Here is a 24,945-nt window from a genome sequence, read left to right on the forward strand (position 1 = left end):
AAAGATATCAAGGGATATGGGGATAGTATGGTAAAGTGGCATTGATCTAGTTGAATGGCGGAGCAAGCTCAAGGGGCTGAATGGCCTACTCATGCTCCTACTCATAGTCCTATGTGCCCAAATACAGCAAGACCTGGACAACATTCAGACTTGGGCTGATAAGCGGCAAGTGACATTTGCACCACACAAGTGCCAGGCAATGACCTTCTTCGACAAGAGAGAATATAACCATCTCCCCTTGACATTCAGTGGCATTACCATTGCTGAATCCCCCACTGTCAACAGTTGGGGTTACTGGGGTTACTGTTGATCTGAAACTGAACTGGACCAACCATATAAATACTGGCTACAGGAGCAGATCAGAGGCTGGGATTTCTGTGGTCAATAACACACCTCCTGACTCCCCAAAGCCTATCCACCATCTACAAGGCACAAGTCAGGAGTATGACGGAATAATCCCCACTTGCCTGGATAGTGCATCTCCAACAACACTCAAGAAACTTGACACCACCAGGACAAAGCAGTCCGCTTCATTGGCACCCTTTCTGCCACCTTAAATATTCACTCCCTCCATCACCGGAGCACAATAAGAGCAGCGTGTATCATCTACAAGATGCACTGCAGCAACTCACCAAGCTCTTTTGATAGCACCTTCAAAACCCATGACCTCTACCACCTAGAAGGACAAGGGCAGTAGATGCATGGGAAAACTACCACCTGCAATTCCCCTGGTCTTTCGCTGGAAGCTTTTCCAACCCCCGCCCCAGATGCCCATGGCATGACAGTACTTTCACAAACAGGATCTGGATAAGTACTGTCAGGTGCTATGAGCCTCAGTCAGGGCACTGTCCGACTGCCTCCTGTGAAGTAAACTAGAGCCCAAACTTGCACTAATGTAATGATTGTAATCTTTTAGGGATGTAAAGCTTGAACTTCTCAGCTGTGATGTGTAGAGGTCTTTGGAGTTTTTGATTATGCACCAAAGCCATTGCCCTTTATAATTGGATCCTTGTTGACCATTGTGCATTCCTATGAGAGGGACAAATGGTCATTCAAGCCCCATCAACATTTGGCCCTAAGCCAGAATGGATTCTCACAAGAATGCACATCGTGAGTTAAGGTGCCCAAATCCTTCAATTGGTTTTGAGTCTTCCTAACATGCCTCAGTTGAGCCTCGCTTTCCATATCTGGAAGTGAACATTTTAGGGTGCCCCATTAATTGTCCCAGAAGTGCAATAGTCAACTCCTCCCACAAGCTCTCAGACCCCTCCCCTGGCAATTATTTTCCTAGGTTATTTTTCAACTGCATTCGATGGAAAGTAAGTCTGGGGAATTAATAATGGAAAATAAGGAGATGGCAGATGATCTGAACCAGTGTTTTGTGTTGGTCTTCACTATAGAGGATGCAAGTAACATCCCAGAAATAGCTGTAAATCAGGAATTAGAAGGGCGGGAGGAACTCAAGAAAATTACAATCACCAAGTAATTGGTACTTAGCAAATTGCTGGAACTGCGGGTTGACAAGTCCCTGAGTCCTGATGGATTTCATCCTAGGGTCTTAAAAGAACTGGCTAGTGAGATGGTTGATGCATTGGTTTTAATTTTCTAAAATTCACTAGAGGGAGACAGAAAGCAGGAAACTACAGTCCAGTTAGCTTAACATCTGTCATAGGGAAAATGTTAGAAGCTATTATTAAAGATGTTACAGCAGGGCACTTTGATAAATTCAAGGCAATCAGGCAGAGTCATCAGGGTTTTGTGTAAGGGAAATCATGTTTAACCAATTTATTGGAGTTCTTTGAAGAAGTAGCATGTGATGTGGAGAAAGGGGAACCAGTGGATGTACAGTATTTAGATTTTCAGAAGGCATCTGATAAGGTGCCACATCAAAGGTTATTGTGAAATATAAAAGTTCATGGTGTATGGGGTAACATACTGGCATGGATAGAAAATTGCCTGGCTAACAGGAAAAAGAGAGTATGCATAAATGGGCCATTTTCTAGTTGACAAGACATAATGAATGGTGTGCCACAAGGATCAGTGCTGGGGCCTCAACTCTTTACAATTTACATAAATTATTTGGATGAAGGGACCGAAGATATGGTTGCTAAATTTGCTAAGAGGACGTAAGGAGGCTACAAAGTGACATAGATAGGTTAGGTGAGTGGGTAAGGATCTGGCAAATAGAGTATAATGTGGGAAAATGTGAAATTGTCCATTTTGACAGGAGGAATAAAAAAGAAGCTTATTATCTAAATGGTGAGACATGGCAGATCTCTGAGATGCAAAGGGATCTGGGTGTCCTAGAGCATGAATCGCAAAAGGTTAGTATGCTTGTAAAGCAAGTAATTGGGAAAGCTAATAGAATGTTATCATTTATTGCGAGAGGAATTGAATGCAAGAATAAGGAGGTTGTGCTTCAGTTATACAGGGCATTGTTGAGACCACATCTGCAGTACTGTGTACAGTATTGGTCTCCTTATTTAAGGAAGGATGTAAATGTTTTGGAAGCAGTTCAGAGAAGGTTTCCTAGACTAATACCTGGAATGGGCAGGCTGTCTTATGAGGAAAGTTTGGACAGGCTAGGCTTGTATCCACTGGAGTTTAGAAGAGTAAGAGGTGACTTGGTTGAAACTTATAAGATCCCAAGGGAACTTGACAGAGTGGATTTGACGAGGATGTTTCCTCTTGTGGGAGAATCTAGAACCAGGAGGCCACTGTTCAAAAATAATGGTTTGCCAATTTAAGGCAGAGATGAGGTGAATTTTTTTCTCTCAGTGGGTCTTGAGCTTTTGGAACTCTATTCTTCAAAAAGCAGTGGAGTCAGAATCTTTGGATATTTTTAAGGCAGAGGTAGATAGATTTTTGATAAGCGAGAGGGTGAAAGCCTTTTGGGAAAGGCAGTAAGATGGATTTGAGGTTAAAATCAGATCAGCCATGATCTTACTGAATGGCAGAGCAGGCTTGAAGGGCCAAGTGGTCTAGTCCTGCTCCTAATTCATATGTATCTTCGTATGTATGTATGCATGTCTCACCATCGGCTGGCAAAATGGTGCTGCTCTGGTTCTGAGACCACCTTCCAACCCCCCCTACCCTTGACCCTCCTATTATCCTGAAAGAGCATCATGTGCACGTTTCCTTCCCTTTGATCACTCTCTTTCTTCCCCTTCTAACCCTGGAGTCATTCTTGTGGATTTCCCTGTTTTCCCCATGAACCATTTTCTGTGGATGTCCTGATGCCCCATGTTGATATCACCCCTCCCCATATTGAGGCCCTATAGACAGTGACCTACCAAGACCCTCCACCATGAGACCATTGGGTGCCCCCCTCTTAGTTACCACTTCCCGATTTACAGGCTGCAGGTGCCTCCTCTGACTGTGACTCTGCCATCTGCAGCCCAACACCATTCCACCAACCCCCAGGATCGAAATGTGTGAGGGACTGACCATGCCTTTGTCAGCCCCTTCCCTAGCCACTGTCTTGTCTCATCCTAACCCTCCCCCGAGTCAAGTATGTGTCTTCCAGCCCCTTCCCTTGCCTCTGTCTTGTCTAACCCCCTCCCAGACAAGCATGTGCCTTACAAACCACCCTTTTCCTTCCCTTCCCGCTGGTCTTGCCTGAGGAGCCTTGACATAGAGTCGAAGGAGCCGCGAGCCCAGGGCAGTAAAAGGTAGGTAGCCACAACGCGCACAAACCTCAAAGTAGCGAGGGAGGTGCAGTCCGCCAGGTGCACGCCTGTTAGATCTGGTCTCGATTTATGTCAGTTTAATTAGCCGCCAGTGTGGCCATTTGATTTAGATTGGGGGTGTGATTCCAGCAAGCAGGGTTTTTAATGAGCATCCATGAGATGCAAAGGCATGAATATGTGTTTCCCAATATGGCATGGCAGGCAACTCAACCCACCATGAAACTCAGGAGCAGAAAATTGTGAACCATTTTCATGCCAGCATGAAAATGACTTTTGGCTGCACTCCGAAATTTCCAGTCCCGCTTGGCATGATGCCCACAGCTGGCAGGACTGGAAAATCCAACCCGTGATTATGGGGGACAAATTTGTCTGTGCAGCACCATTTCTGGTCAATTTCTCAAGAGCATGCAGTGCATCAGACCACTGCCCCACTGCCTACACAGCCCGTGCTGTATTCTTCAATAATATCAATGAGGAATGCCACATGCGCTGCATGGGTAGCAACCCATGGCGCTGCCTGCCCCTGAGGAATCGGTGCAAGTTTGCATATCATCACTAGAATTACTAATTTACAGCCAATAGTTAGTTCCAAAAAGGAATACAGTAGATATAAATGGATTAACAACCACGTACAATGCTGAAAATATATAGTAGATCAGTTAGCATCTGAAAAGGAAAGATAGATTAATGGGTAAAGTAAATGGCTAATGGTCATACCTCTTCAGTTCCTATTTAACTGTTCAAACATTCCCTTATTTGCTTCAAACTGAATACATTGTTGTATAGTAACTCCAAAACACAATTTAAGGTGATATATACTGTGCACATATGGTTGTGCCCTATAACATTTCTTTATCCAATTATTACATATTCAGAATTTTACCACATGGTGGCACTGTTCGCAGAACATCTTGATAAGCACACCGATGTAAAAAGATTAATTAGCACATTTTCTTAGATAATATCACCACCTTCAACACCTCTTTGATCCTTTTGTCTGTGACATCTTTTGATTATCTGCTCCTATCACTGCTTGCTTGTCCCTACAACCACCACCCCCCTCCGCAACCCCCCCCCCCCCACTCAACTTCTCTCTCCCCCCGCCCACCTTAAACCAGCTTATATTTCACCCCTCTCCTAACTATACTCAGTTCTGTTGAAAGGTCGTGAGGACTCGAAACGTCGACTCTTTTCTTCTCCACCGATGCTGCCAGACCTGCTGAGTTTTTCCAGGTAATTCTGTTTTTGTTTTGTGATGTAAAAAGATATCTGCCTATTCCCTTTTTCCATGTTATTGTACTGTAGTCTATTTTTCTTTATCCTGCATAATAGCAAAGTTAGTATTTGTTCTATTTACATTCCCTAAATTTATTGTTACTGCAATATTACTATTATTATATTACTTTAAGAAAATTGTGAGGTTATGTAGTTGTGGAAAAATTGATTTTTTGAAAATGCATGTAGATTAGTGAAGAGGGCAGTCAGGAGAGCACATACTTCCACCGAGCTGTGTTAACTCAGCATTGTTGCAATTACAGCTCTTCCTTGAGGCTTTTCTGAGACTTAGCTGATGCTCTCTAACTATAAAGCTGAAAAAAGAAAACTTTTTATTAGGAGCTTCTAATTCACTGAGGATGCTTCAGGTCAATCCACATCCAACAACCTGCTCTGAAAACTCTGTTCACATTTTGACATCTGTGACAAATTCCACCACAGCAGCTGAGATGACTCACAACATTTTAAAACAATCAACAACATTTCAAATAAAACAGCCCACAACATTCTAAAAAAAAGTCAATTTTCCCTATCTCCCAATGTTAACAGACCCTTTATAAAATTCTGGGATGCAGATACAAATCTTTGCCAAAAGTTAACCAGTTCTTCCTTGGGCCATACACTACCTGTGCACCAGGTTTGGAAACATTACCTCTGCCCACCTTCAGTAAACTACTGTTTCAGGACTTCCATTTTGTGTCATTATTACCAATTATCCTTATCTGTGAAGGAGAACAAAGGCCAATTTTTTTTTAAAAATTGACTTTTTCCTCAACCAACAGAGTTCTTTGGCAAGTAGTGCCTAAAAAACGCTCGGACTCTGCATTGTGCTCTAAATCGTCTATCTATTTTCAGAATTTCTAGCCTTCCAAAACAGTTTACAAATAATTTTTTAAAGTTATCCCTTTCCACACTGGTTAGGCAATAACTGGAGTACTGCATGTAGTTCTGGTCACCACATTGTAGGGAGGATGTGATTGCACTGGAGAGGGTGCAGAGGAGATTTACCAGGATGCTGCCTGGGCTGCAGGGTCTGAACTATGAGGAAAGATTGGATAGGCTAGGGTTGTTTTCCTTGGAGCAACAAAGGTGAGAGGGGACCTGATAGAGGTGTATAAGATTATGAGGGGCATAGATAGGGTAGATAGGAAGGCACTTTTTCCATTAGTAGAGGGGTCAATAACCAGGGGGCATAGATCTAAGGTAAGAGGTAGAAGGCTAAGTGGGGAGTTGAGGAGGATTTTTTCACCCAGAGGGTGGTGAGAGTCTGGAACTCACTGCCTGAAAGGGTGGTTGAGTCAGAAACTCTCGTAACATTTAAGAAGTATTTAGATATTCACTTGCATTGCCATAGCCTCCAGGGGTTTAGGCCAAGCGCTGGAAAATGGATTGGTGCAGTCAGATCTTTATTGACCGGCAGGGACACGATGGGCCGAATGAGCTCCTTCTGTGCTGTAGACATCTATGAGTCTATGAGTTTGCTCTTCCTTCTCGCATTTAATTCTTTTTGTAGCACACATACACATATGCAAACACATCCATGTTTTCTTCGGCTCAGTTATTTTCCTTCTTGTTGACAGTTTGTTCCCTTGAGTATGGGGTTTCTCAGTCAGGCATGAAATCTGTTCTCAGTGGAGTACAAGTATATCCATTTGCAATGATTGCGTTTTGTGCCTCTAAGTCTAACCGAGGCATTATTGAAGCTTAAAACACATCATTTCAAAGTTCCAGGATGCAGCACTTGGGCATCATGAAAGGGATAAGGCAACCAGAGATACAATAATTGCTCTAAATGGAGCAGCAACTATTAGCAGTATCTATTTAATTAGGGGAATTATTTTTGAACTCCATGCAAGTGCCGCGTTATTAATGCCAATTGCTAGCACCATTAACAGCCAGAGTGCAGCTTGAGAGAGACTAATGGAAAAGATGAGCTGGAGCATAGCTGTTCACATTCTTTCCTATGAGGGACCTCAGTGCAATTCTACCTCCTTGTCACAACGCTGTCTTGTTCTGTTACAGGGCAGCCAGTTAGAACTCAAGAGAATAAACAGGACCACAGAATGAACACTGGTCCGATAATTAGGGCTTTTTTTTTTTTGCTTATTACAAGGGAGGAATAGGAAAATTAAATTGAATAGTTCTTATGTGGCTGGTTACACTGGCATTAGTCATTAATGGAGGCGGTGGAGAGGTAGGGGATCTGGTTGACTCAGTTGTAACACATCCACTTATGAACCAGGAGGCTGTAGGCTCAAGCCCCAGCCCAGGACTAGAGTACATGATCCAGGCCAACGACTTTTCAATGCAGTACTGAAGGAGTATTGTTCGAGATATTGGCCGGGATTTTCCATGCCCACTGGCGTCGGACATGTTCAGTGGCATGAGCGAACAATATGGCGAGAAGGCCAAAAATCGGTTTCATGACGTTGTGAAACCATTTTGTGGTTGTCCGCTCAGCCCATCGATGGCGGGCCGCGCTCTCCACAATTGGAGGTCGGGAACCTCATTGTGATGCATCAGCATATCATCATAAGGCTAGCCTGCCTGACTCATTCCCCCCACCCGCTGCATTGCCCACCCACATCAGTGGGAAAACACAGCGACGTGTTTCACAATAGCATATATAAGGTGTGCACCTGGCGAGCTGCACCTTGCTCGGGACTTCAAGGTTTGTTTGCCTACCTTGCTTCAGTCAGCACTCGCAGTCATCAGCACCAGGCTTCACAGACAGCACCCCATCACTTTTAGGGGGGGCTCACAGGCAGGTCTCTGCCTACCACATCAGCCATATGTGGGTGGCTTTTCAGCTGCTGCAGGGCAAGGTCTTGGCTGAGGAAGGGGGAGAAGTGGCCTCATGCAAGGGAAGGTGCTGCAGGACGAGAGCTGTACTGGGGAAGGAGGGTATCCCAAGGTGTGTGTGGGGGCACATGTTGATCTGTGCAAGTGGCCTCAAGGTGGTGAGGGCTGAGGAGGCAGTCTCCAGAGGAGATGAGGCCAGATGTACATGTGAGGGTGTGTGTATGAGAATGGGTGGTGATGTCCCTTGAGTTGGCAGTGAGTGAGATGCCAGTGAATGTGTGATGGGTTTGAGTGTGTGAATTTAGAGTGATGAGATGGTTGCCTTACCCTGGCTGCACGGATGAGATCATTCATCCTCTATCTGCATTGGATGTCCAACCTTACCCTGGCAGAACGGAGGAGATCATTCATCCTCTTGCGGCACTGGGTGGTCCTCCTGTCCTCTTCTGAAGGACATTGGTGCTGACCACCACTGCCACTGCCTCCCAAGCCTGGTTGGTCATGCCGCTGCCCATCCTGTGGCCAGAGCGGAGGTACAGGACATTGCAGCGGGCCTCCATGGCATCCAAAAGGCGTTGCTGCAGTCTTTTTGTCTTTAATGGACATCTTCCTTACAGCTGTTGTGGGCTGGAAGCACTGAGGTGTGTGCATGCGTCTGGAATTTAAATAAGGCACCCGGCATGCTGAAGCGGCAAGGTGATGGGATGGCGAGCAAATAAGATCAGTCTGTCTTCCTCTCCACAGATGCTGTCAGACCTGCTGAGATTTTCCAGCAATTTTTGTTTTTGTGTGTAAAATAAAATCAATCTGTTTTCCTACTCACAATCCATATAAGAATGGGATAGGATCTTGTTGGGACCCAAAGCGTGCTTTTAGATATTAATAGTAGACTCATAGCTCATATGATTTGCCTGAATTCCCAGCTCTTCCTGTCATGTGACAGGAGAATTAAGGAAGTTGTGGAAATCCGAGCAGAACTCGAACCTGCTGAGTTTATCCAGCACTTTTTGTTTTTGTTTCAGATTTCTAGCATCCGCAGCATTTTGCTTTGATTTTATTTTTCCCCTTCCTAGCCAAGGGATGCTGAAGCCAGTTATGATTTTCCACCATCGCTCCCACAGGTGAGCCCAACTCATTGAGTGCAGAACGATTGTTGAACCTGGAACCTTCCTATTCTGAATGGTCCAGTTCAACCCAATATGCTGATTAAATTTTCCACAATAGAAGACTCCTGATTTTTTTTTGCGTTTTGAATGTTTTTTCTGTCCATTGCAGAGTTTTACTTGGAGCTGGTGTACTTGATCACTGCCTTTGTCCCTGTCGACACGGCGTGCTTGGCCAGTTCCCCGGGGAGCAGCAGGCACACAGTAGTCTGGATCTCCCAGGAGCTGATGGTGCTGCCCTTGTTGTAATGGGCCAGGCGATAAGCCTCGCCCACGATGCGCTCGAAAATATCATTCACGAACAAGTTCAAGATGGCCATGGCCTTGGAGGCGTTGCTGGTGTCGGGGTGAATCTGCTTCATCACTTGGTAGATGTAGATGGAGTAACTCTCCTTCCTCTACCTTCGCCGCTTCTTGCCGCCCTGACGGTTTCTTTAAGGCTTTCTTGGCTCCCTTCTTGGGAGCTGGTTTCTTCTCATCAACCATCTTCAGTTTCAGACACATTGCATCATTGTTGAGTGTCTATGTTCAGGATCATTTATAACAGAGAGTAGATAACTGGCTACAGTCTTCTGCTGATCTCTCTGCTACTGGTTGAAGTTTTAAAACAAATGCAAAATTGAAATATTGAACAGGCCTTTAGGCTACTTAAATTTAAAGGGGTCCCTTTCTGTCTTTAGTAGAATTGGGTGCTTCTTCAGTTCTTTGCCTGAAGGCAGGTCTAACCCATAGCACCACAACCTCCATCACAGATAAGGCAAGGAGAAAGGCCTCAAATCCACCCCAAATGGAACAGGGACCAAACCCCATGCTGTTGGCCATCCAGCCAACTGGCCCTCATGGAGTCCAAATTGCTGTGAAACATAAACTTTTGCATGCATGTTATAGCCTAGAGTTATGGATAGTGATGGTAGAGATTCTAACATTCTTTATATCATATGGTTGACCAGGAATCTCTCCCATTCTTACTGCCTGCCATTGGCACATTGGAAGCGTTTACAAGTTGATACGCACCCTGCTTTGCCACATTATGAACACACTTTCCTTGTCCATCAAGTCCAGGATTGAGACTTGAACCTGGAGCTTCAGGCTCAGAGGAAGGGATGCTACCCATTGTGCCACAAGGCCTCACTGTATACTAGAGATTAACTTTTCAGATTAGGAAAACTGTTTAGTTTAAAGACTTTACAATCTATAACTTTTCAGAAATGTTAATTAATTAATCGGCATTTGAAAAACATAACTTAAAAAACACAAAAAAGAGAAAATTGGTACAATAAGGAATAGTAGCCATTCATGGTCATAATAGGTTTCTCTAGGAGATGAATTATACAAAAATGTAGCTGTTCACATTCCTTGCTTATTTAAGTGTTTCACACTAAAATGTTGTAAAATAGATGAATTCAGAATAACACCATCCACAAATCATCCTACAGGAAGAATATTTATTGTTGTCCTCATCTGAAATATTACTTCGAAGTATAATATGCTTGTTGCATAAAAATGGGTGTACACTACTTTAGGCAATTACTCCAAAAGTATTCAGCACCACTTGCAACTCCTCAGATATTGAAGCAGCCCATGTCTATATGCAGACTTGGACAGCATTCAGGCTTGGACCGATAAGTAGTAAGGAAAATTCATACCGCACAAGTGCCAGGTAATGACCATCTCCAACAAGAGAGAATCTAACCATCTCCCCTTGACATTCAATGACATTCCATCACTAAATCCTCAATAATCAACATCTTGGGAGTTACCATTGACCAGAAACTGAATTGGATCAGCCATATAAATGCCACAGCTACAAGAGCAAGACAGAGGCTGGGAATTCTGCCATGAGTAACTCCCCAAAGCCTGTCCATCATCTACAAGGCATGAGTCTGGATTGTAATGGAATACTCTCCACCTGGCTGGATGAGCGCAGCTCTATCAACGCTCAAGAAGTCCAACACCATCCATGACAAAGCAATCCACTTGATTGGCACCCAATCCACCACCTTAAACATTCATACCCTCCACTACCAATGCAGAGTGGCAGCAGAGTGTACCAGCTATAAGATGCACTGCAGCAAATAGCTAAGGTTCCTTCGGCAGCACCATCTATATCTGCAACCCCTCCCACCTAGAAGAACAAGGACGACAAATGCATGAGAATGCCACCACCTGCAAGTCCCCCTCACTTACCAACCTGATTTGGAAATATATCGCTGTTCCTTAGCTGTTGCTGGGTCAAAATCCTGGAACTCCTTCCCTAACAGCACTGTGGATGTACCTACACCACAAAGACCGCAGTGGTTCAAGAAAGCAGCTCACCACCACCTTCTCAAAGGCAATTAGGGATGGGCAACAAATGCTGGCCTAGCCAGCGATGCCCACTTCCTGTGAAAGAATTTAAAAAGTATGAAATTCTGCTGACTTTGTGAATTTTGCATTAAAGGTGGATTAAGCCAGGGCCATGGAATGAAGCAGTGCCCAATGTGTGTGATCTCATATCATCTAGTAATTGCATTAAAATTAACTAAAAACATATTCACTTTCTATAATTTTTCTCTAATTACAATATTACAAGGGATAAAGAACTTCAGTTGAGAGGATAGGTTGCATAGAAACTTTGAAAATAGGAGCGGGAGTGGGTCATTTGGCCCTTCGAGCCTGCTCCGCCATTCAATATAATCATGGCTGATCCTCTATCTCAATGCCACAGTCCCACTCTCTCGCCATACCCCTTGCCGCCTTCAGAGTCCAGAAATCTATCTATTTCCTTCTTAAATATATTCAGTGACTTGGCCTCCACAGCCTTCTTTGGTAGAGAATTCCATAGGTTCACCACCCTCTGAGTGAAGAAGTTTCTCCTCATCTCAGTCTTAAATGGTCTACCCCGCATCCTGACACTGACCTCTTAAATGGTCTACCCCGCAGCCAGAGGAAACATCATCCCTGCATCCATTCTGTCCAGCCTTGTCAGAATTTTTTACATTTCAATGAGATCCCCTCTCATTCTTCTAAACTCCAGTGAATACAGGCCTAGTCGGCCCAATCTTTCCTCATACGACAGTCCTACCATCCCAATCTCTCCTCATACGACAGTCCTACCATCCCAGGAATCAGTCTGGTGAACCTTCGCTGCACTCCCTCTATGGCAAGTATATCCTTTCTTCGGTAAGGAGTCCAAAACTGCACACAACACTCTGGGTGCGGTCTCACCAAGGCCCTGTGCAGCTGCAATAAGACATCCTTGCTCCTGTACTCAAGTCCTCTCGCAATGAAGGCCAACATACCATTTGATCTCTTAACTGTTTGCTACACCTGCATGCTTGGTTTCAGTGTCTGGTGTACAAGACTACCCAATACATTTCCCAATCCATCACCATTTAAACAATACTCTGCCATTCTGTTTTTCCTACCGAAGTGGATAACTTCACACTTATCCACATTATACCTCATCTGTCATGTATTTGCCCACTCACTTAACCTGTCTAAATCGCCTTGAAGTCTCTTAACACCCTCCTCACTGCTCACATTCCCACCAAGTTTTGTGTCGTCAGCGAATTTGAAAATGTTACATTTGCTTCCCTCATCCAAATCATTGACATATATTGTGAATAGCTGGGGCCCAAGCACTGATCCCTGCGGTACCCCTATAGTCACCGCCTGCCACTCTGAAAAAGTCCTGTTTATTCCTACTCTCTGTTTCCTGTCTACTAACCAATTCTCAATCCATGCCACTATATTACCCCCAATCCCATGTGCCCCCAACTGGAACAGGGAAAGTTGAGCTGACCTAATTTCTTTTCTATTTCTCTAGTGATGTGAGTATGCGGTGGTAAGCTGCCTACAACTGAGTGACTGGCTAGGCCGTTTCAGAGGGGTGGTTAAGAGTCAACGACATTGCTGTGAATCTGGAGCCACATGTATGCCAGACCAGGTATGGACAGCAAATTTCCTCCCCTGAACCAGATGGGTTTTCATGACAATCTGGTATTTCATGGTCATTATTAATGAAACTATCTTTTTATTCCAGGTTTACTAATTAAAAGAGTATAAATTCCACCAGTAGGATTTGAGCTGATGTCTGCACAGCAAGAGTCCAGGTCTCTGGATTACTAGTCCAGTAGCATTACCACAATGGTGCTTTCCTGTAGAAGTTTCCAAGATGATGACAGGATTCCCTCTGGTGAGTGGGTCAATAACCAGCGGACATGGATTTAAAATCATTGGCAAAAGAGCTAGAGGGGTGACGGGAATTCTTTTTCACTCGGAAATCTAGTCAGGATTTGGAATGTTTTACTGAAACGGTGGTGGAAGCTGATTCCACAAATAATTTTAAAAGGGAGTTGAATAGGTACTCGAGGATGAGGAACTTAGAGTTACCAACAAACAACAGGGATGGGGGGAATCAGAGTGACTGCTGTTCCAAAGAGCCAGCAAAGCTTAACTGGTCGCATGGTGCTTCCTACGCTATAATTTTCCAAGATTATTCTGCTTACCAATTCCCCAGTTCCAAATTCCAATTGTTCACTTAAAGATTAATAATTAGTTTGTTGAATTTACAGATTTTATGAACATTCTGTATTTTTCATTACAACTAAAGCAGGCAAAACACTGTCACATATCATAAATCAGTTGCCTTCACTTAATTTTTACTCCACTGAATAAACAGGAACATATGGTTAGCAACACAAACATCTTGTAAATGATGCAAAGATTAATGGACATGACAGAGATTAGATTACTGACAGTTAACATAGATTGCTCCTGTTTGTTTTAGGCACATTTTTTCCTTCAAGTATCCTAGATATAATTTTCTTCTGTACTTCTACCTGTCACATACACACTTCTACCTGCCATTGTCATACATTTTGCTTCAACCTGCAGAAGGGTAGGATATAGGGACTTAACCTCTCCACAGATGCTGTCTGCACTGTGTTGTGCTGTGCTGTGGTCAGTTGGCAGGAAATTTTCTACTGCAGTGCTTAATCATCCAAATCAACTTTTCCTTCACAGGATGGTGAAGCATTCCACATTTGCCACCTGCCTGCCAAAGTACTGTCGAAACTCATCTATTGTGGAAAGGTCAATGAACTTCCCCTTTGATTGAGGGTGACCGAGTCTGACTATCAATTGAAACTGAAGACTATAGGCTGAAAACTTTAAAAGATCACCAAATTACTGGCTCCTACTGAACTCCCCTTGTATATTTTGTATTATTTAAATTTGGTAATGCAGCTATCAGGAAGTTGGGAATGGAGCGCCTGAGCCTCTGTCCCTCCATTCTGTGCATCAAATGTGCTGTATTCAGAAACAAGCTCTGCAGCCGGTAATTTTCGGCGTTGGGCAACATGGTAGGTGGGGTGGACAATATGGTGAGAAGGTCAAAAATTGGTTTTCTGCCATCGTGAAACCAGTTTGCGATTGTCCGCTCCCCTTGTCAATGGTGGGCAGCGTTTCCTGCCGCCAGAAACGTCATTTTAATACATTTGCTTCTAATTATAAGCCCTGCTCACCGGAATCACCACCCACCCCACCATGTCAAATTTACCGCCCACATCGGTGTGACTTCAGAAGTGTGCTTCATGACTACCTTTAAAAGGCATGCACCTGGCGACCTGAACTTTGAGGGGAACTTGGAGGTGAGTGCACACAACCTTGTGCAGTGCTTGTAAGCATCGTCTGCAGGATATCAAGGAAGAGGCGCTGCGAATTTGCGGGGGACACAGGCAAGTCACTTTTTCCCCACTGGTTTTCAGTGCGGTGCTGAGGCAAGGGCTCCAGTGCGAGTCAGACCAAGGAAGGGGGTGCAGGCAGGGGGGTGGGGTTCAAGGCAACACAGACAGACTGAAGGAAATACTCAGGCACATGCTGGGCTGTGTGGGATGAGGGGTGGTGAGGGAAGTGGCCATGCACTTGGTAAAGTTTGTCAAAAGTGAACATTCTTCCACAGCTGAGACCGTTCAGCTGCAGCTCCATTGACATGCTTAGAGTCGGGCCTCTGTAGCCTTTCTGCCCACTTAAGTAACGCAAAAACATGTAAGTGTCACCAAATGCTCTAGAACTTATCACCCCTCGGGCATAGGCTGAAAACTAATGTGAATTTTAGGGGGCAGCAGAACAATTGGCTGACTGGGCAAATAGTACAATCCCCCTGTGAAAGGTGGCCATGGTGCAGTCACTGGTGGAGGCGCTCACAGCCCCTTGCAATGTCTTTATTAAGTTTGGACCAATATCCCCCATGGTTCAAGCTAACAGAGCAACCTTGCAGTGTGGGTTAGGAGAATGCCAGTGCCTGAGCTGAGAGCACAGTATGCAGTCCAATGGCCAAAGCTGCCACCAATTGGTCAAGGGGTGTGGGGCGGAGGTGGGTGGGGTTTTGGACAACCAATGAGAGCACTACATGCTGGCCATACAAGTGATGGCCAACACTTTCCTGCATGTATGAAGGGGCCTTCAGACTTAACCAAGAGAGGTTCTTAGTACACCCATGCTAACCATTGCGTCTCAGTCTTTGATCCTGCAGAAGGAAAACATCAGGATCATGGAGCCTGGTGATTTAGTGGTACGCCTCTTGGCTTTCAGAGAGCAGAGAAGAAGAAGAAGAGAGTGGCGGAGGCGCCTGGCTCGGCAAAGGGAGGAGCACCTTCCTCAAGATGAAGGGGCGGCAGGGCCAGCTACACACGCAGCTGAAGTTCCACAGCGAGCTTTCGCTCATAGGCACCTCGCTAGACTCAAGGTCTATAGACAACATCTGTCATTTCTGCAGATGACTGAGAATCAGTGTCGCCAAAGACTGCGCATGTCTAGGGAACTGGTCAGTCACATATGCCACTTGCTGCAGGATTAGGTACCATGGGTTCATAGAGGGCATCCACTGCCAGTGGCCATGAAAGTGACCATGGTGCTCAATTTTTACGTATGTGGCTCCTTCCAGGGCTCCACAGGTGACCTGTGCGGGATCTCGCAAGATTCCACGCACAGGTGTATCCAGGAGGTCATGGAGGCCATCTTTGCAAAGGCACAGAACTTTGTGCATTTCACCCGGGATCAGGAAAGCCAGGAAGCAAGAGCGCTGGGATTTGAGCAGATCTCAGGTTTTCCACAGGAGCAGGGTGCCATCGACTGCACTTACATGGTGCTTAGATCTCCATGGCAACAAGCAGTCAACGATGTCAACCGCAAGGGCTTCCAGTCGCTGAATGTTCAGCTGCTGTGCGACCACCACAAACTCATCCCACAAGTCTCATGATTCCCAGGGAGTGTTCACAACTCCTTAGCAGGTCTCAAATCCCTGACATCTTCCAGGGTCCACAGAGGCTGCAGGATCAGCTCCTCAGGGACAAGGGCGGCCTGCAGAGGACGTGGCTGATAACTCCCATGCGGTGGCCTCAGACTGCAGCAGGGAAACAGTAAAATGAGGCTCCTGCGCGACCCAGACTTTGGTGGAGCAAAACATAGGCATATTGAAAATGAGGTTCTGGTGGAACCCTGCAATACAATCCCCAGAGGGTGTCACGCATCATCATCACTTGCTGCCACCCCACAACCTGGCTCTGTAATGGGGGAGGACCTGGCTGAGGAGGAGATGGAAGAGTTGCATGTCACCTCCGATGAGGAGGACGTTGAAGGAGATGATGGGGGTGAGGTCCTCGAAGGCGATGAGGCCATCCCACTGGCCAGATGAGGCATGCGTGCTTGGGAGGCTGGCATAGCCATAAGATTCATTGAGGATGATGACAAGATGCAGTGCAGACAGTCCTGACATCCTCACCTTTGCATCTGTGAATGTATGACTCCTGTGTGGTTGATGGCAGTGCACATACCCTCAGTGCTCAGGCTCATGTCATGGAGATACAGCGGAGGCCCAAATAGTCATAGATTCCAGGAGAATGATGATGACATGTAGTGAGGATGCTCCACAGATCATCACATAGCCTCTGTGAATGTCTGACTTCTGTCTGGCTGAGGGGAGCTCACTTCTGCTCTGTGATTAGAGTCATATCATGGAGACGCAGCCATGAAACTTTCAATGCACCTGATCCTTTGTCAGTCTTTAGCACCTGACCCCTTCAGGAGCACAGCGTCACCGGTCACAGATGCTGAAAAGATGTTGAGCCAGCCTCACCTCAAAGGTGCTGAGAGCACACAGAGAGAATGACGGAACTCTGACGCCTGCCCACGACATTCTGGCAGCAACAACAAGCACCTTCGAGGTGCAGGCATCAGTAATGTGTCCAGTGCTTGTGAAGCCGGACCATCACTTTGCTCTGAAGGTTGCACACTGCACAGGGAAGAGGCCCTGGACTGAGACACCCGCCTTTATCTTGTGCAGGAACCAAAGTTTCACATCTGAGTGACACAAACACTGCTCCTGATAACAAGGAGCCATTGACAAAGAGACATTCTTGGGAGTTTACTTACAATAGTGAACATTAAATACATGTGACTAACACTAGTGCCCAGGCTGTGCAACTACATCTTCTTAACTTTCCTAACACTGATGCTACGCCTTGGTGCTCCCCCGACATTCACAGCATAGGAGGAGGCAGCCTGCTAATTGCTACACCCTCCTGTGATGATCTCAATGGGCGTCTTCTGGAGGGCTGAGACCGGAGGGCCCCTCCCTGCTTTCAGAGTCCTGCTGTGTGGTACTGGCATCCTCCTTGAGCTGTGGAGCTGAAGCTGCTGGGGTCACAGGGAGAGGGGATTCGGATGGGCCGGACACTCCCGGAGTCACCTGGATGGATGGGCCTGGAGTGTGCACCTACTGATCCTTCTCTCTATGGGTGCCTGAGGGCTCCTGGCTGACTCCTTGAGGAGAAGGGGAAGCTGTAGTGAGATCGAGCTGCCCCGCACCCCTCTCACTTTGACACTGTTGATGGCCAACTATGACAGCAGCGATGGAATTCAGCCCTCGCAGCAGTGCAGAACCAATGTCCTGGACCAAAGTCTCCATGGCGGCCGCCATCCTACCAGTGTTGACCTCGGTGTGTTGGCATGAGGCACTATCACCTCAGCCTGAAGACGGACAGATTCCTCCATTGTGCCTTGCAATCTGAGGAGTGCAGCGGACATCCCATCCTGATGTTCCCGAGCTTGTCTTTGCAGCTCCAACAACTGAGGTATGACCGAGTCCAGGGACTCCTCATCTGACTCAGACTCAGTAGATTTCTGGTCTCCCGCTGTCCTCCGAGTGCCAGGGACCTGGGAAGTCCCTGCCACCGCCTGCTGTGGATCAGACAATGCAATGTGCTCACCAGATTGTGACCCTGAAGCTGCTCTAGAATTAGGCACCACCAAGGTGTGTGTCTCTGCGCTGCTGGAGGGTGTGGGTGAGCGCTGTGACGGGACTTCAATTATGGTGTCATCAGATTTTTCTTCCGAGGTGTCTTTGGAACTTGAATCAAGGACCTGGGTTATGGACTCCCTCAGCTGCTTCCCAGATGTGCCTGCAAAAGCATGGAGAGGTAATTAGTCCATGGCAGGGAAATGCAGCATAGATGAATTGACTCACAGTATTGTTGTTTGATGGATGTTGAACTGCTGGATCCTCACCTGGTTGAACATCGTTGACCTCACCGTCAGCACAGGAATGGTCCAGATTGTCGCCGGACAGCTGGATGATTCTATTTTCAAATTCTGTGAGGACCTTGATATCAGGCTGCAACCTCTCCCTTTTGTTGTGTGCCAGCTTGTCCTGCTTGAATACAGCTGGAGAGAGTGTAAGCAGGACACCTGTCAAGTCAGATGATAAGGACGCCTGGTACGTGTGGGTGGTGAGTGGTGACATGATCGGGATGAGGACACAATCCGCAGGGCAGATGAAGGTGTATGTGAGAGATTGAATGGTGATGTCCCTTGAACTGGCAGTGAGTGAGATCCCGGTGGATGTGTGATGGGTTTGTGAATGTGTGAGTTGAGAATGATGAGAAGAATGAGTTACCCTTGTGGAACAGAGTTGATCATTCATTCTCTTTTGGCAGTGGGTGGCTGTCCTCTTCTGCAGGGTGTTATGGCAAAGTGGATGGTAAAAGCTGAGCTGTTCAAATCCCAGAGGGAAACTTGAAACAACTACCACATCTATTTTACAAATTATATTTATTTAGAGATACATGCCTTGAATTCAGTAGTAATAAGACCACCGAATCTTATAGGTTTCTTACAACACTAAATTAAACCTTTATTAATAAAAAAAAATGATTTTAAGCACTTATAGGTTTACACATTACTACGATGATAACTACTAGCTCCCCTAGCTAATCTAACTCTCAGCTACACCTCCATTAAGGCAATAGTAAAGCACATAGATTATAAAAGACCCAGGAAAAGAAACATAATACCCTGAACAGTCGAGTTCAAAGTGATTTTTCTTCACTTCAATTTGTGTAGATAGCAACTTGAGGCTTAGAGGCTGGAGGCTTTTCACACTTGTTAGATCTTAGAATTCCTTCCTCTTACACATAACCTCATCTCCTTTATACAGGCTTTTCCCTTTTTAATGTAAATCCCATTGTCCCAATATGTCTTTTCAACTCTACTTTTCTAATAATAAAAATCTTTCATAGGACCAATTTTATCAGTTAGCTTTGTGAAAAATAACCACACTGTTTGGCTTCTTCTGGCTAAGTGTAACATTTCATCACCTCTTTTGAAATTCAAATTACTCTGGTTTATCTGAAAATGCAAATTTTCGCTTTACACCTCACATTCTAAAACTTTAGCCATGTTTACCTATTTAACATTTCAAACCTAGCTTCTCTTCTGATACATCAAAGCCTTCAGACCAGCTGTCTTTAATTCAATCAAGTTACACGCACACATATAGACACACACACACACACACACTCACGCACAATTCCCACTTTACAATAAATTCCAATAACATTATGAAAATTATTATTTTTTCCTGACAAGGGCATTGATGCTGATCATGCCTGCCACCACTTCCCATGCTGGATTGGTGAACTTGCTTGCTGGTCTTTGCCCAGAGCAGGGGTAGAGGACTTCATGGCAGTCCTCCGCAGCGTTCAGTAGGCACCCAAGGAAGACATCGCTAGCTTTGTAAAAGGGCCTATACTATGATTAATCTTTTAAACTTGCCTTGGGTGCTCCAGGTGCCCACCATGGGTTGGGCTCCTTGGTAGGACTCAATTGTGCCCCTCAGGAGCCCAATACACTTCATCTCACTAAGCAGATCTGCCTCCAAATTTATGCCAGATTACTTTGAGGCTGAGGTAATGGGAACAGCCAGCATAGAAATTCCTCAAGCTCATCCCCAACCCCTCCTCATCAGATTAGTGGCTTTGATTTGGGCAGCCTGAGATGCCAAACCTGCCCCCACCCTGCCAAAACAAACCGACTGGAAACCCTATTGTGAGCACGCCTGAGTTATCAAAGTTACAATGGAGTTTGGTATTGTTACACTGGGAGTCCTTTTTCAGAGTCATTTCAGGGTGAAAGTTTTTTAAAATTACAGTACTTCAATAGGCCACTGCTTATTCTCATATGATCTATTTCATACATCTTTACTTCCATTTGAGCTTTCACTCTGGAAAAGACCCTTTTTTCCATAAGGACACAGACATTCTTTCACGTCACCCCTAATTCCAGCTTTCTCTAGTGCTGTCAATTGCAACACTGTCACAACTAAAAGAATAAGTTTGCCCCTAACCCATGATAAATGAGTGAAACAATACCGGTTAATTTCTCAAATGTATTGCATGGTAGTGAATGGTAAGGGTTTATCATATCATGCTTTTCGTGACCTCAGGGTATCCTGAAGCATTTCATGGCCAATTAAATTATTTTGAACTGTTGTAATATAGAGAAGCATAGCAGACAACTTGAACAGAGCCAGGTCCCACATATACCAATGAGATGAATAACTGGATAATCCACTGACCAGGACATCAGGAGAATTTCCTGCTCTTCTTTAAATAGTGCAATTGGATCTTTTATAATCACCTAGGGGACAGAAATACCTTGTTATAATGTCTCATCTGAAAGCTGGCACTTCCAACAGTGCAGCACTGCCTCAGTGCTGCACAGATCTGTTAGCCAAAACTATGTGCGCAAGCCTCTGGAGTGGCACTTGAATCCCACAACCTTCTGACTCAGGCAAGAGTGCTAGTTGAGCCAAGCCTGACATAAATAACATGGGGAGAAATTCATTTTTTGAATTTTTAAATTTATATTTATTGAAACCAAAGGAAACATCAACATGGTGTGGAGTGCTTTCAATGGGTGATTTAATTATGGATAATTCTTTTGAGTATACCCACATGTTACAAGAGTAGCCTTACACATCAGACAAGTGGGCCCAAGTGTCTGATTCACAAGGCATTACATTCAAAGAAAGTATTCAGTGATCTCATTTTTAAAAAAAACATTGACGTCTCTCACAAATTGTTTATAAGCCTTGTCATGTTGCTTAATTGTAGTGAACATGTAAATTGGTTCAAGCTAAAATCAGTGATCTTTTCATCTGCTCAATCTTCCAATGCTGCTTGCCTTTTTAAAATGGGTGCACCTGGGATTCCTGCTCTGGCCTTTAGAAGCTTGACTATTAACAGTGTAATCAGCAGTTTAGGATTACATTTTTGCTTTGTATTTCATGTTTGTTTGTCACATAGCTGTATCAGCATTGTCTAAGTATTGCTTGTTGCTGATATGTGCAGTTGCAGCCATAGGAGCCCTGGAAAAATGTCATAAACAGTGTGCATGTCTTTATTCTGTTTTCCAAGGTTTCTGTGACTCCTCTGCCAAAGTGACAGCGGATGAGAAGAAAAACGCCCTTGGAAATTTACCCCAAGGTCATGTCTGCTAACTTGATTGTATTTTATGAGGAGGTAACAAGGAAGGGTGTTAGGGTAACATGGTTGATGTAGTCTACAAGGATTTTAGCAAGGCTTTTGAAAATGTCCCATATAGCCTATAGGTCAGAAAACTAAAAACTCACAGGATCCAAGGGAAAGTGGCATGTTGAATCCAAAATTGGCTCTGTGGAGGAAGCAAAGGGTAATGGTAAATGAATGCTTTTGTGACCGGAAGGCTGTTTCCCCGGGGGTTCTGGGGTGTTCAATACTAGATCCCTTGATTTCATGGTATAGGTCAATGATTCAATTTAATCGTAGGAGGCAGGATCAAAGAGTTTGCAGATGATGCAAAAATTAGTTGTGTGGTTGATAGTGAGGAAAAAAGCTGTAACTGCAGGGAGGTATCAATAATTGATCAGATGGGCAGAAAAATGGCAAATGGAATTCAATCTGGAGAACTGTGTGCATTTGGAGAGGACAAACAAGGCAAGTGAATACAGAATAAATGGTGGGATTGGAGAAGTAGGGAGGTACAGAGGGACCTTGGAGTGTATGTCCACAGATCCCTGAAGGTAGCAGGACAGTTGGAGAAGGTGTCAATAAGACAAATGGGATGTTTCGCTTTATTGGTCGAGGCCTGGATTATAAGAGCTGGGAGGTTATGCTAGAACTGTATAAAACACTAGTTTTGTTCATCCTTCGGGGCGAAGATGACTATGTCTATCAACTGGAGTGTTTAGTAGGGTTCCGGCAGGTACGCAGGTGACTGCTAAGGTAGATCTGTGGCTGGAAGGACCCACCGCAGATAGGGCAGGAAACCACAGACAAATAGTCATTTGGTAGTACAGAACTTGAGTATTGATAAAAGAGACAATTTTGTTGAAGCTTTTTGTCTTACACCCATCAGGGTATTTCACAAGAATACAAATCCAAGGGAGACAGCAAATTTATACTGTTTGAGAAGAGAGTGCTGATTGGTAAAGACATTGCTTTGGAGAATGCACCAGTTGATGCTGAATGACAGTTAACTGCCAAGCATTGTCTGCAATTTAGGCAGCTTGATACTGGTTGATCAAGGCATTTCCCTGAAGAATGAACCAGCAAATAGCTATCACTTATTTTATTTAGCTGAAACAGACGCAATGTGCGTACATGTTCTTTCTGTCTGCAAAGAAGAGGGCTCTGTGTATTAATATATGTAGCTTCCAGTACACGCAAATGCACCACACTGTGAGCCCAACTGACAATCTTAAATTGGTTGTCAGTATAATTCTTAGCATGCTGAGGATTATTTAGCAAATGTTGTCCAATCGCAGAATCACATCTAATATTGGACACTGTGTTTTGAGTTTTGCAAGCACGGGCTGGTTGAGTACAGTCTGTACCCTGCCCATTGCGAACAGCGAAAGGGACATTCTGTTTGATACAATGCACCAGTCTTTGGGATGTATGGCCTAGATACCTAGTGTCACACTGGCACTGAAATTCATATACTACGTTACTCATTTGTTTGATAGGGAGAACATTTTTTTGGCTTGATGGCAGCATCCTGTTAGTGGCGAATACCACTTGTGTTGCTACTGCATAGTAGCAGCGTGAAACAGCTAGCTTTACCTGTTGCTCAAATTTTTGACATGCCTGGCCCTTCCAGGGAAATCTGAGGTAGACTGGGCACTTTTCAGGTCGAAGGTGATTGCTTGCAGGCTTCTAGTGTGAGGGGGGCCCTTGTTCAGAGGCACTCAGTGTCTGATGGAGAGATAGGGTCTGGAATGGGGGGCTCACTGAGAGCCAACCCCCTCAGAGGCTGTGCACAGCAATTCTGCCCAGAAACCTGGAGCCATCATGAGAAAGAACACAAAGAAACGCCACTTGTTCACCTCACTAATCATTTCCAACAAAGTGTCTCAGTCATCTCAAGACCAGCACTCTACAGAAATGTCTGTCCTGATAAGCTCCAGTAACTCAACAGCCACAGTTTGCATCAGTGTTGCTGCTGAACCCCCCCTCCGTGCTCCCCTGCAACACCTATCCTGCAATCCCCTTTCCGCCATACTCACCTGGCCTTTGTCCTTCGACAATCCTGGGTCGCAGGTGGTTGCATTACTGGCAGCAGCAAATGCTTCTGCAGTGGCGCTGCTGAGCAATGAAGAGCTACTGGCTTGTGACTGGCTGGCAGCTCCCAGCCAGAGGGACATCCGACCCCAGGGTCCTTGATTCTTGGGAAGGCTGTCTGCTCCTGGTTAAGGGCCTTCCTGGAAAGAGCCGATGCAGAGCTCTCACCGGCTCTGCAGCTGGCAGGAAGGGTGACCAACTGTCCTGGATTTCATGTCATTGTCCCATAATTGAGGCAGTTGTCCTGTGTCCCGGATTGTAGGTTGCTGGGACACTGTTTTATCGTATTTAAGACCTTTAAATTTTGCGCATGCGCAGTACACATTTGCACTTTTGCACTGCTCCTGACTGCCAGGTCTGACAGGTTCAACAGCAACATCCTGCCCCATACACATCTGCCCACCCCGCCAACCCCCCACCCCCCCGCCAACCCCCCCAGTCTAACAGGTTCGCCAGTATGTACAGTCACCCACGCCAAAGTGTCCCTTACTTTTTTTCCCCAAGAGTAGGTCACCCTGTGACAGGGCCCCAGCCACCTACATTAAATATCTTCGAATAATAATGCCAATACATTGAAGAAGGATTCTGCAATTACATGGTCCAAGTGGGATTGTCATGCTTAGAGCTAGCATGACAACAATGTAGCCCCAATTCTCTGAACTGCAATCTCTGTGAACGTATTTATTACACAAGATTCTGGTGTTATCTCTTGAGGGTCAAACAGCTGCTAGGCTGTTGTGACTGGAGCACATGCTACTGAGTGAGAGAATTTTAAAAGGAAGCAACAAGAAGAAATGATTTGCCACCAATCTATGCCTAGCACAGACCCTCTACTTCCTCAGCTCCAAGGAATTGGAGGATTGTCTTAGCTCTCATGGAGATTCAACATTTAGAATTTGGTAGGCCTGTCAACAGCCCAACTTAACCCTTCAGCTTTCAGCAGCAGGAAATAACATTGAACTCTACCTCATTGTTCAGTCTCCATCCCAACGCCCCACCTCGTTTGAAGATGACTAAGGCCAGAATTTTACAGCCCCTCACGCTGGCAGGATCTTCCTGTCCTGCCAGTGTGAATGGAGATTTCAGTGGCTCGCT

At 45.2% G+C, this 24,945-nt stretch overlaps 1 protein-coding gene and 1 pseudogene across 3 annotated transcripts in view; both read right to left on the reverse strand.

The window, feature by feature from the left end:
* Positions 1-24,945, reverse strand: part of dnajc5b (DnaJ (Hsp40) homolog, subfamily C, member 5 beta) — a 185,571-nt gene that overhangs the window by 127,328 nt on the left and 33,298 nt on the right. The window lies entirely within an intron of this gene.
* On the reverse strand, positions 9,046-9,415 carry LOC144680084 (histone H2B type 1-H-like; annotated as a pseudogene).

The sequence above is a fragment of the Cetorhinus maximus genome, chromosome 4 (genome assembly GCF_964194155.1).
Source record: "Cetorhinus maximus chromosome 4, sCetMax3.hap1.1, whole genome shotgun sequence".
NCBI classification, from domain to species: domain Eukaryota; kingdom Metazoa; phylum Chordata; class Chondrichthyes; order Lamniformes; family Cetorhinidae; genus Cetorhinus; species Cetorhinus maximus.